The sequence below is a fragment of the Monodelphis domestica genome, chromosome 4 (assembly GCF_027887165.1).
Source record: "Monodelphis domestica isolate mMonDom1 chromosome 4, mMonDom1.pri, whole genome shotgun sequence".
NCBI lineage: Eukaryota > Metazoa > Chordata > Mammalia > Didelphimorphia > Didelphidae > Monodelphis > Monodelphis domestica.
Window position 1 is genome coordinate 315,311,241 of NC_077230.1, and position 14,076 is coordinate 315,325,316.

General features: G+C 39.9%; 1 long non-coding RNA gene across 1 annotated transcript; it reads left to right on the plus strand.

Moving 5' to 3' along the window:
- The first annotated feature begins 3,062 nt into the window (after positions 1 to 3,062).
- LOC103101492 (uncharacterized) lies at positions 3,063 to 8,465 on the plus strand. Its single transcript, XR_001622272.2, has 4 exons — positions 3,063 to 3,236; positions 7,421 to 7,548; positions 7,716 to 7,792; positions 8,213 to 8,465. It is a non-coding gene; the product is annotated as an uncharacterized LOC103101492 (long non-coding RNA).
- The last annotated feature ends 5,611 nt before the right edge of the window (positions 8,466 to 14,076 follow it).

Genomic DNA, 14,076 nt, shown 5'->3' on the forward strand with positions numbered 1-14,076 from the left:
ACCATGTGAACATAAATAAGTCACTTAACTCCCAATGCCTACCCCTTGCTGCTCTTCTGCCTTGGAACCAATACTTAGTATTGATTCTAAGACAGAAGGTAAGGGTTTAAAAAAGAAAAAAGAAAACTATTACAAAATCTAATTGAGATATAATAGACCTGAATTAGGATCATATCTACATGAATATAGAGAAATGGAAAAATGCCAAGAGAAATTGCAAATGCATAACTCAAAAAACTTAGTAACCAATTAGATATGAAAAATGAGAAAAAAGAAGAGTTAAGAATGATTCTAAGGTTGTAGACATGAGTAAATAAATGGATGGTAGACCACTCAACAGAAATAGAAGGATTAGAGAGAAGAATAGAATTTTAGCAGAAAAATAATGAGTTCTATTTTGGACATGTTGTATTTGAGACACATACAGGACATCCAGTTTGAAATTTCTCATGGATAGGACTGGGAATTTAGAGGGCAGACTAAGACTAGACATATAGATAAAGAAATCATCTAAAGATAATAATTAAACCTCTGAGAGTTGATGAGATCATTCAAAGAGAAATAGAAAAAGAATTGGGTCCAGGACACAGCCATAGAGCTATACCCAGAAATAAGGGATAAAATATCAACAATCATCCAACAATGGAGATTGAATAGAAATGGCCTTTCATATAGGAGAACCAAAAGAGAATGGTATTATGAAAACCAAGAGAAAGAACTTCCCAGAGCAGCAGATAATCATAATGCTACCAAGAAGACAAGAAGAATGAGGACTGAGAAAAAGGCATTAGATTATTGATAACTTGGGAGAGCTGCAGCAGCTACATGGCATTGTGGTTTGAGTGTCAGACCTAGGATCAGAAAGACTCATCTTCCTGAGTTCAAATCTGACTTCAGGCATTTGCTAGCTGTGTGATCTTGGGCAAATCACTGAACCCTGTTTGGTTCAGTTCCTCATCTATGCAATAAACTAGAGAAGTAAATGGCAGACCATTCCATTATCTTTGCTAGAAAATCCCAAATGGGCTCATAAAGAGTCACACAAGACTGAACAACAACAACTTGGGAGAGAGTAATTTCAGTTGAGTGAGGTCATGAATTAGATTGCAATGAGTTGAGGTGTGAGAAGAGGAGTCAGTAAAGACAGGCATCTAGATTTTAGGAGTTTGCCTATGGAAGGGAAGAACAATCTAGGAATGTCATAGAAGTAGGGTCCCTCTATCTACCAACAATGGAAACCTCAAAGTCTGAGAGTTCAAATAAAAAAATAGTTTTGTTAGGTAGGCAAAGTTACAAGTGAGTATCACTTCTCTTGGCCTTTTACAATCAAAGTATTCTAAGTCACCCCCAAGTAAAAGCAGCCCACAAAAACATTCCACTGGTTCCAAGAAGCACCCAAACTCAATATGGAAGGTTGTCCTTAAATATTTCTTGTCCCAAAGAGTCAACAGCTAGTCTTCAAGTTAATTCACTTTGGGGAGATTTAACTCAAAACCATCTGTGTTTGCTTTAGACCATTCTTGCCTAGAAGAGATGATAGGTTGAGGGGATGGTAGAATCAAGAGAAGGTTTTTAAGACTGAAAGACAGCAGAACATGTTTGTAAGCAGCATGAAAGGGGTTAATAGAAGAAGAAATTAGGTATTCAGGGATGGAATCATGGCACAAATAGAGGGGTTGGCTTTGGCGAAGAGAAAGTCCCTCTCTTAATCAAAGATTGGAACAAAGAAATAAAGAATGATAAACGATTTCAAGTGATTATGAAATGTAGATAAACAGAAAAGATGGAACTAACAGCCTCAGTGAAGTATGAAGTGAAGATTTGGTAATAATAATAATAATAGATAACACATAATGCTTACTACATGCTAAGTGCTTTCCAAATATTAACTCGTTTGATCCTCAAAATAATCCAGAAACATAAGTGCTATTATTATCCCTATTTTGCAGATGAGGAATCTTGAGCAAAAAGAAGTTGTGTTGTGGAAGGTCCTACAGTCAGTGTCTGAGAACAAATTTGAATTCACATCTTCCTGACTCCAAGTCTAGCACTCTATCGACCCACTGTACCCCTTAGAGGTAGGGAAAGGCTAGGATACGGTTAGTACGGAAGGCTAAAGAAGAGGGAAGAAAGGTTAGGGGCAGCAGGGTAAGGAGCACAACAGTCAGATAGGGAGGAGTAAAGAGATGGCCTTGATGCCACAGAGCCCAGCTGAGATTAGATAAGAGGCTTCGAGAGGACACAATCAGCAAGGTTATATGACTTATGTTGGTATCATTCGGTACCAGGTAAATAGGAGCAGAAGGAGGAGACATTATAGAAGCAATCTATAGGTCGTGGTCTGGCACGCACAAACAGTGATAGACAAGTGGAGAAAGAGATTTGAGAGTAAAGGAAAGTGTTCCATTGAATTGATTAACCAGAGGGTGAAGATTGGGAACAGAGGGAAGTGAAGGCAGAATAAAGGCGCAGTCTAGGAGAGCACTGGGAGTCATGGGGAATGAGAGAAGGGCAATGAATGGATTCAGCGTCAGACGCTAAAAGGAGTGGAATGGTGAGAACTTACAGTCAGAGTTTTTGCAAGTTCTTGCGGAACCCTTGTGGGTGATGGCGAGGTCCATGGTGAGAGGAGACACTGTATGGCTGAGGTGGAAAGAAGGCGACGGTCATGGTGACTGGTTAAATGGCCTGATGAACTGAGGCCAGTGTGTTTGAACAGACATCAGCATGTCTGTCCATTGCAGCCCTCCAGTATAAAGGTATGGATGGGGGTGAAGAGAAAGACTCTTTCCCAGATCCTGACCTCCCGGAGAAAGGTGGAAGAATGATGTTGGGGTTAGTAATTGACTGCCACTAGAATATGGATTCGGTCATCAATATAGACATGGTGAATCTCATATGAGAAGTGTCCGAATGACAATGGCAGGGAGAAAGCCCAGAGATGACAGCGGAGGGCAAGGGGTATGAATAGACTTCCTCTTGGTCGTGCCCATTGTTAGAGGTACAGCTAAGTCTGTGCAGAAAGCAGAGGCAGAGTGAGAAATTCTAGAATTCTAGTGGGGAAGAGTCAGTTAGCTTATACTGGGATTCATTCTCTCTTTACCTGGAGAGGGGCTGGATACGTTCCTTTGCTGGCTGTGATATATCTGGACTTCTCCAGCCTACCTGTTTCCCTGAACCTGATTGAACCTCGGTTGAGCTTCTTGAGTGATCCTGTTCAACTGAGTCATCTGTCGGTGAGATTCTGGTTGAGATCCTGTTGGATCCAAACCATCTCCTCAGGCCCTGTCCTGCCGAGCTGCTTAGCTACTTCCATTATCACCAAGTGGGGTTTGTTTTGGGGTAGTGTAGGAAGTTTAGATTAGATCTGGGTCCCAAGATAGAGCTTAGTGTAGCTGATTCCAAGAAGATTCCTGATGACAGGACATTGGGATCTGGTGGGGTTTGGATAGATACTTTTAGCTTAAGGTTTCCATTTACCTTCTTACCTTTCCGTAGTTAAAATTAAACAACTTTTATATATCATCTTAGTGGGTGGGTGTCTTCTCAGGGTCTGACACTGCCAGCTCTGTGCTTGGGTGACCTTCCCAGAACCAAGGGTTTACTTCTGATGCTGGCTTAAATACCATCATATCCCACCCCCCAAACTCCCTCTATTTATTTCACTATGAGGGGCATGAGAGAAGATGTATTCAATACTAGAGAGAGGATGGCTAGGGATGCAATGTCTTCTAGAAGAATTTCTGTTTCTTTGACTGTGCAAAGAGGGCAGAAGCACAAAGAAAGAAGGTTTGAAATGAAGGGAAATTTCTATTGACAGCTAGATGACCTAACGGATAGAAGGAACACTTGGTGTCAGGAAGATCTGAGTTCAAATCCAGATTCAAATGTTAACTGCAAAAACTTTTTGGTCATTTTCAAGTTGTGTCTAACTCTTCATGTCCTCTTTTGGGGTTTGTTTGTTTGTTTTGCAAAGACACTGGAGTAGTTTGCCATTTCCTTCTCTAACTCATTTTAAAGATGACGAAACTGAGGCAAATAGGGTTCAGTGACTTTTCCAGAGTCATACAGCTAGTAAGAGTCCAAGACCAGATTTGCTCAAGAAGATGAGTCTTCCTAACTCTAGGCCTGGCACTCTATCTGCTATGCCACCTACATGCTCTGTGTGACCTTGGACAAACCATTTAACTTCTCTCAACCTCAATTTCCTCTTATGTAAAATTGGGAGGTGTAGAAATCAAAGTATTGTTGTGAAGATCAAATGATATAACATAAAATGCATGATAAACTTTAAAGTATTATATGTTGGCTATTATTGTTGTTATTATTATCACCATTACTGATGATGATTTAGTGCTATTCCAGAGGACACAATGGAAGGGTAAGCAGAACTAAAGTGGGACTTGAGAGGGGAAAGGCCAAACTAACCTGAGAGTGAAATAGTCCCATGTAGTGACAGGAGAGGAGATGGTTTTTGCTTGTATCTTACATATTAAAGTAAAAGATGGGAGGTTGTGAGCCATGGGATGAATATGTTTAGCCTGATGACTAGGGCTCTTACCTTCAAGAGTTTAGGGAATGGCAGAAAGTAGAGTTCTAATTTAAGCACAGGAAGAAGGAAGATACTGCTTGATAATATCAACCTTTCTGATTGGTGAGATCCTACTGGAAAGAGGTTGGGATCTTGTGTCCTTAAAGTGAGGGCTTGGTGTTGGAGGCTCTGGTCCTGCCTGTGGGGGTAGGGGAGGGCTGGTGCTTAGGCCTCTGATCATAGGGGACAAGGGTATATGGTGTCTAGTTGAGGTTCAGGTCCTGGATTAGTTCCTATAGGTAAGGGGTAAAGTGTGTGAGATTGTGGTCTTTTGCTGGATCGAAAGATCCAGGCTTTAGGTTATTATCAGCAAAACTGACTTGTCCCTTGGTTCCAGCACAATGGTCTTTATAGAAGAGGTGTTCTTGGGCTGGGTCTCAAAGTAACAGAAACATTTAAATAGGCAGAATGGAGTGCATTTTAGTCACGGGAAGGATTACCCATGCAAATATGTGGAGGTGGGAGGAGGTTGAAGAAAACTGGGGATGCCCAGTTTGACTAGAAAGTAGAATTCAAGTGTTAAATCAAGTTTGAGAGGTGGGTTATAGTCAGACTGTGGAATGTCTTTAATGCTAGGCTAAGGAATTTTATTTTTATACCAAGAAGCAAGAGACTCACTAAAGGTTTTTGAGCAAGATAATTTAAGCCTAATATCTAAAGTCTAACTTCATAAAGAAAAAAAAAAGATGGGTGAAGCGTATATTGTCATTAAATGAATTCACAAGGCTTAAGTTTCCATTTTTCCCTATCAATGAAGCCAGAGCCAAAACTCCTTAGCATTCCCCTTCCCCCCTGTCTTACACAGCTGACACTGGAGATTAGATTCAAGCTTTAAGCTTGTAAAAAGCCTTTGAGGAAAATCCTTAATGAGGATCTGATCCTTTTAAACTCTAGTCTAATTACTTTTACAGTAACATTTCTATTTTGGATACAGCCCATGGGTAAAGTTTCTTTTATACAGTCTGTGCAAAGCTTGTCTCCTCCCCCTACCCCCATCCCAAACTCCAGACAAAAAGAAAACCAAGCATGAGGTCTGAACCAACAGAATCCAATGAAAGAGCAAATGAACCTCTCCCATGTGAACAGTTGGCTTGATTTCAAAGGCGCCCGACCAGGAGCTGAAAACTTGAATCACACGTTGACAAGAATTTGGAAGGAGTTCCATCTTCTCCCTGACCCCTGGGCATCAGCTTTCTCTGCCCATGGTAGTCATCAGCCATCTAAAAGCATGGGCATTTCTGCCTGGCTTTCCAAGCTACAGAAAGAAGCCCCATGAAAAATTAGAAAAGGCATTTGGGGCTGTTTCAGTGCACACGTACTCAGATCCCCTCACCCATCTCTCATGCCAAGTTTTAGGCTACAGTCCTGCACATGGAGGGAGTCTGCCAAATTCTATTCATGCTAATTGGATTTGGAGACAGAACTCCATGGAGGTACTTTACAAATTGACCCCTCGCCATAATGTACAGAGACTACTTAACTGGAAAGAATGGTCCGCCGGGAGGAGTACAGCCACTGATTCTCGCTGCCTTATTAGACACAATGAGGCTCATTCATTTTGCCCTTCCTGCACAGGCTATGTTTGTGACCACTCACCCAGTCACTGTTGGGGGTCTGCACAGGGAGGAGAGGCTTTCCCCAAACGCTGCAAGTCCTCTATGTGCTATGCTAGCCTTCTCTAGGCTTTAACTCCAGCATCCCAGAGGACCATAAGTGACACATGTAGATTCATCATCTGCCCATCCCGATGGAGGTTCCTGTATGAAAGGAAGAGTAAAGAAGCACCCCCTACAACGAGTGGCTTCCTAAATCCCTGGTCAGGGCACCCACTCCAGAGACCTGATGGGTGTCAGTGGGCAGGTACTGGAATGCTAACATACCGTCAAGACAGTGAGGAGAGTGGGGAGGCTTCCCTTTTCTTCTCAGCAGTCTGCCTCGGTGCCTCAGCAAAGAGAGGTGGCAGCACATTGCACCAGCCCTCTTTCGTGCCTTGAATTCTAGCACGACTGACCAGCTGTAAAAGTATCTTCGGTATCTCTCGAGGAATCAGGACAAGACTGTGAGGTTTGGCCTAAGAGTGAGCTGAAACAATGACACCAGCAAACGGATGAACAGTTAAATTTTCACAAGTATTTTAATGAGCTGTTGGAATCCTCCCTGGAGTTCTATTCACATGCCTCATGGGCTCTCAGAGCCCCTCCACACCAGCCCCACCTGACACTGAGAGAGCTTTGAAGATGGGAGGAATGGCACTGTGTGTCTGTCATCTGAGGACCAGCCCCCATAAATCTGCAGTGGTTCATCTCCAAAGCCTGGTTGTAGGGCAGAGATTTTTTTTTGTCCTTCGCAGTTTATAAGGCAATGGACTAAAGCATGGTGGAAAGCAAACTCTATGTATAAAGGACATCTTTTTACAGATGCAACCATATTTATGGGGCTTCACTTAATTGTGCTTTCATGGAGCAAGTCAGGGCCATTTTTCTAATAGCATGTGCTCACATAGTGTCTCTAGCGCATGTGAGTAATTCTTGCAGTATTTTCATTATTATCATCTGTTAGAGCAACCTAGGATAATATCTTTGACATTATTGTGATCGTTTTGGGGTACCACAAAGTGTGCCCATATATAACAGCAAACTTAACCAATAAATGTCACGTGTTCTGACTTCCACCAATGAGCCATTCCTGTCTCTCCCTCTCCCGGACCTCCCAATTTCCTGAGACACAATATTGAAATTAAGCCAATTAACAACCCTCACAAGGGCTTTTAAGTATTCAAGCAGAAAGAAGTGTCAATCAATGCCATAGACTTCATTGTCTTATTTTAAGAAATTGCCACAGACACCGCAGCCTTGAGCAACCACCACCCTGATGGGCCAGAAGCCACCAACATCGAGGCCAGAGCTTCCACTAGCAAAAAGATTACCAAAAAAAGACTGCTGAAGACTCCAATGATGGTTAGCACATTTTAACAATAAAGTATTTTTAATTAAAATTTATACATTTTTTAGACTTAATACAATTGCAAACTTAATAGACTATGGTGTAAATATAACTTTTCTATACGTTGTGAAACAGAGAAATTTGTGTGACTTATTTTATTGCAATATTTACTTTATTACAGTGGTCTGGAGCTGAACCCATAATATCTCCAAAGTACATCTATCCCACAGACTCATCCTGGACCCTTCTGGCAGTCTGGTAAAGTCTACAGAACCCCCCTCAGAATCATGCTTTTAAATACATAAAATTAGATACATGAGATTTAGAAGGAAACAAATTATACTGAAATTTAGTTATTCGGGCAGCTAGGTTAGAGAGCCAGATTTGGACAAGGGAGGTCCTGGGTTCAAATGTGACCTCAGACACTTCCTAGCTATGCGACCCTGGGCAAGTCACTTAACCCCCATTGCCTGGCCCATACTACTCTTCTGCCTTAGAAACAATACTTAGTAATGATTCTAAGACAGAAAGTAAGGGCATATCTACACACACATAGACCTAGTTATCAAAATATTTGAAACAACAAATTCATAGACCCTGGGTTAAGAATACCAGCATAAATTCATCGGTGAAGTTGTGTTTCAAGGTATTAATTGATGTCTGTCCTTCATTTCAAAGAGGACACAGGACACAGGACAGCATCTTGACTACTAAGGCACTTGGACTGAAGTGAGGCAGAGTTGCACAAAGTCCTCGAGCTCATTCGCTGCCAGTCATCAAAGTCCAGTGACACGACAAGTCAGGATGACGGGTGACGGCCAAGATGTAGTGGATGGATGACCTTGACGATGTCAGACCAAACTCTAAGAGCTCCACAGTGCCTGCTTCGGTCCTTTTCATGTTATTGGAATAAATTGCTCTCATCAGTCCATTCCACCGGGGGAAGTCTTCACATGCTTAAGGTAGACACTCCCTCTAACTCACCAATGGGTCTAAGGCCCATAGGTTACCTTCAACCTGCTTTAGCCCGCTTGATGAGATAAATGAGTGTGCTACAGCTTCTTGGAGCCACAAGTGAGAGTTGGATGACAGGTAGACACCAAAGTGGGTGAGCAGCCCTAACAAGGGCTTAGCAAACTTCTATGCCAGAGGGACTAGTCCTTCCTGCACACTCCAAACACACAGGTGTATGTTTCAAGGCATTGAAATCAAAATGGGTGGTTTACAAATGGATAAAAGGTGGCTTTCAGGGAAAGACTATTAAGTAGTTTCTTCGGAGGTAAAGCACAGCTATCAAAGGCAACACGGAATATGAGATAGAAAGCCATCCTTGGATTAAGGAAGAGCTTAACTCAAACCTCTAACTTCTACTAGCTATGTAACCTTTGAGAAATCACTTAACCTTATGTAGATTGAAAATTAATATCCAAAATACTCCAAGTATATTTAATAAGATTAAATAATAACAAAGCAAAAAAGAAAAATAAAAAGCTAGAGAAACAGAGAGCACTCACCCAGCCTCACACATGGAAAAAAGAAAGTGAGAGGGAGGAGCCACAAAATTATACACACACATGTAACAAACACAAATGTGAATGAAGGGAAAAGGATTCTTGGGGCAAGAAAAGAATTCTGGGAGATGGCGTCCAAGGGTACAAGATTTTCTAATGACACAACCTCTTAGTGCTCAACTAGTGCCCAATTTAATGCCCAATTCTGAACATAAATTGAGATTACTCATCCATCTGCATTGGTAGAGTAAACATCCTCATTGTATTCCCTATTCAAATGAAAGCACAGGGCTGGCTCTCCCCTCCTCATCCATCCCATACTCCCCCAACCACACACACACACACACACACACACACAGAGTTAATAGTTACATTCCTTTCCCTAGTAGAAATTGTCTGAGATAGTCAAGCTATCCTCCTTTCCTGCCAGTTGTAGGAGGGCATTTAGCAAGCACCCTCCCTGGCAGAGAAGTCAGCTTTAGATACAAGTTTTCTTAGATACAACTAGGATCAGATGAGTGTTAATCATGAATCTCTGACATGGTCACATGTAATTGAACTCACTATTTGAAGTCTATAATTATATAAAATATCTTTGCAGAATTTCAATAAGAGGGTCTTAGCTGTAGATAGAATAGGACATGTATATCTTATGGCATTTTTTCAGCATCTAAGGGGGTCTAGCTGAAGGGCACTATTGTCCATCTTTCAATTTCAAAGAGGACCAATGACATCGCAGGGTGATGTCTTGACTTTCTTGTGAATTACATTTAAGGGAGGCAGAGTTGCACAAAGTCATCGTCAGTCCACATGCTCTCTTCCAGTCATCCAAGCCCAATGGCAAGACAAAAATCATACCAGGCAATGGTTCCCTTGGCATCATCTGACCAATCTCTAAATGTCCCATGGTGTCTGTTTCAGCTGCATTCATGGCTATTGGAATAAATTGTTCTTACTCACCTATTCTGCTAGGGGAAGTTTGGGGTAGAAGTCCCCCTAATTCACCAAGAGATTTGATGCCTCTGGGTTACCCTCAAGCTGGTTTAGCTGATAGACTGTTTTACCAGGGTGTGTCACTGCTCATGCTACAGTTTCTTGGAGCTACAGGTGAGAGTTGGGTGACAGGTAGACACCAAAGGTGAATAAGCTGAAAAGGGCTTGACAAGCACTCACACCAGAGGCACCAGTCCTCCCTGCACACCTCATACATCTATGTACAGAGTGCTGGGCACTGATATTGGCCTGAAGGACTATAGGTCATTGTCACACATAAATAATAGTTGTTTTGTCTCTCTTACAAACCTCTACTTTTTCTAAGTCAATTCAGATGGATTCTGTTTCATTTAGTTCAATACACACTTTATTAAATGATTCTTTTTTTAAAAACCTTTAGCTTCTTAGTATCAGTTATAAGATAGAAGAAAAATAATGGCTAGACACACAGGATTAAGTGACTTGCCCAGAGTCCTATAACTAGGAAGTGTCTGAAGTCAAATTTGAACCTAGGGGCCCCCACCCCCAGGCCTGGCACTCTATCCGCTGTGCTACCTAGCTGCTCCTTAAATGTTTCTGTGTACATGGTATTGTTCGAGGTTTTGAGGAAACAAAAATGAAGATTGACACAGTCCTTGCACTCAAAGAGCTTAAAATTTAAGGGATTGGGAACATAGAAAACATATAATAAAACATAGAAAACAAATAATTATTATATTAGATGGAGGAACACAGGATAAAGCCAGACAAAGTCCCCTAGGAAAATGTTAAGTGGGAAGGATCACTTTCAGATGATGGGGAGAGTGGGATTAACCAGATAAAACTTCATAGAGTAGGTGGTATCTAAGATACACCTCATAGGATGCAGCTAGGTAGCTCAGTGGATAAATTAGCTGGGACTAAAGACAGGAGGTCCTGGATTCAAATGTGACCTCAAATACTTCTAACCTGTGTGAATTTGGGCAAGCCATTTAACCCTCATTTGCCTAGCCTTTACCACTCTTTTGCCTTGGAAATGATACTTAGTATTGATTCTAAGACAGAAAGTACAGGTTTAAAGGGAGGGAAAAAAAGGCCTTGAAGTAAGAGGAATACTTTAACAGATGAAAATGGTGGGGGAATATGTTCCAGACATGGGAGATACAATGAACAAATATAGGGGCTGGAGTTTTAGAAACAGGGTCAAAGAAGAACTAAAAAGTACCCTTTGTCTGGACCAGAGAATTCACAGAGGCCAATAAAATAAGCCTGGAAAAGCAGGTTGGACCTAGATTGCTGAGGGCCTTTCTTCAATTCCAAACTGGAGAGGTACTGACAGTTTTCTGAGCAGAGAAATAACACGGTTAGGCATGTGCTTTAGGAAGACTTTCTCCAGTCATGTAAAGGACAGAGCATAGCTCTCCTTGTAATATGTCCAATTTCTAGTACAAGATGATTCCTAAGTCCTTTGCTGCTACAAATATGGAAACATTCATATCATCCAAACTGTCATCAGCTTCAAAAAGCATTATTAAGATGGATGTGGGGAAACTGGAGAAAGACCATTAAGAACATAAAAAATGAAAAGCTATGCAAAGTGGGAGCTGTGAGGAAATTTTAAAGAGTTAGAAAAGTGAAGGTGGAAATTAGACTGGCTTCAAGAATACAGAAGTTATTCTTTTTAAAAGATGATTATCAGATCTCCATTAATATGAGAAGAAATAAGCTTAAATTACAGTAAGATAATTTAGGTGATCACCATCAGGGAAACCATGATAAAGGTTTGATTAAACTCTTGAATGGAAGAGGTCATTAAGAGAGATTGAAGAATATTCATGCCTGGAGACTGAACAAGCTCTGCTAATCTGTAATAACAGACTCCTCCAATTATACTCTGAATTCTTTGAGCACAGTAATTCCTGAAAGGAACTGGGCTCAAATACCTCTTGTAGGCGCTTTCAAATGGAAAATCTTATAGACTGATAGAGGTTCTCAAAATGTAGTCCAGGGACCCGTGGAGGTCCCCTAGACCATTTCAAGAGCTCTCAAGGTCAAAAGTATTTTCAGAGAAATGCCAAGATATTTTAGTTTCTAATACAGTAAATAACTATAGCTATAGTCTGCATAAACAAAAACTCTTTGTGGGGAGAGAGTCCTCAATAATTTTTAGGCACATAAAGGAGTTCTAAGACCAAGAAGTTAGAGAATTGTTGGACTTGAGAAATTAAGAATTGCAGAACCAAAGGGCTACTTTATTTTTTCCCTTTTAGGTCAAATGAAATATTATATTCCATTAAAAAGCATTTATTCATAAACCCAAATAGGATTCTGCTATTTATTTTCTAACACTATTCACTTTACTAGTTCTTAGCTCTTCTGGAGCTACATATTAATGGAATAGCAACCAAAACAAAGCTTTTAAAAATACAGTTGGAGACATTTGTTCCAAATAAAACTCGTAGCAAATACAATTACAGTCTACAATACTATAATCATAGGATTTAAGGGGATTTTTCAATTTAAATACACTTTAGATTCTATGCCAGCTTATGAAAGTAGCATAGAGTTTATGCTGAAAGAAAACTGATAGCATTAATTGACATAAATATAAGCCATTTTAAAGCTCTCAAAACTTTTTGTCTACATTATCTCGTTTAAATCTTACAAAAGACCTATAAACTCAACATTACTGGCATTATTCCTCCAGTTTTACAAATAAGGGAACTGAGGCTAGAAAGATTACATTATATCTCATAGTTGCACCACTAGTATTGCTGGGAGAATTTGAAACATATCTTCTTGACTGAGCTTAGAATTCTAGCCATTATACTATGCTGCCTCCACTCCAACAAGTATTTATTTATTTTAGTTTATTTTTATTATCATGTAAAACACACTTCCATCTTGGTCATTTTTGTAAGAGCATACTCATACATAACCAAAACCCCCAAATAAAAGCATAATAGTATCTATGTTTTAGACTTGATATTGGACTTGGAGTTAGAGAAAGGAGTTCAAATCCTACCTTGCATAAACTGTATGACCAGGCCTACTCATCTCAATTTTCTGAGCTTACACTTTCTCATAATAATAAAATAATTAATCAATTAATTAATAAAACAGAACTGATTGATGTTAAAAGAGCACTCTAATACAAATATAAATAACATGGAAATAGGTTTTGAACAACGATTCATGTATAACCCAGTGGAACTGCTTGTCAGCTTCAGGAGGGAGAAGGAAAGGGAGGATGGGGATCATGAATCATGTAGACTTGGAAAAATATTCTAAATAAAAATTTTAAAAACAAAACAGAACTGATAGTAGTACCTGGTTTACAGGGTTGTGGTGAGGATCTAATGAATGAATATTTTTGAGACCCTTTGTTAAACTCTAAATTCTTTTAAAATGTAAGCTATTAAGATTTTTGCCCCTTTCTTCTCTTGTTCCCTTAATTTCCTCTGCCTGTTTATTCTCTTTTCTTTCTCTTCTTCCCCTTTATTAACATAATTATTACTGTTATAAATGAAGGATTCAGTCTAAGAAGGGCTGATAAGAAAGGAGGCAAGACCAATCCAGAAAAATAAATTTAATTAATAGAAAAACTAGGGGGCATAATGGATAGCATACTTGACTTGGAGTCCCAAAGACCTGCATTCAAATTCAGCTTCAGATACTTAACTAGCTGTATGACCCTGAATAAAATCACTTAATCTCTTTTTTTGCCTCAATTTCCTAATCTATAAAATCCAGATAATAATAGTACCTTCTTCACCGAGCTTCAAGGATCAAATAATACTTGTAAAGCATTTTGCAAATCTTTAAATTTAGATATTATGTAGGACTATGGTTTACTGAGTAAACATACTGTCATAGATTTAGAGATAGAAGATGATTGAAGTATCATCTAGTTCAACTCTTACAGATAGCACTCTACAATCCTTTTGCCTGGGATAAATTTTCAGTGAAAATGGAAGAAGGCAAGTTTTTTTTTGTTTGTTTGTTTTTTTACAGTGCGGGTGGGTAAAGGTTGAAGACAAAGAAATGCTTTTTAATTTT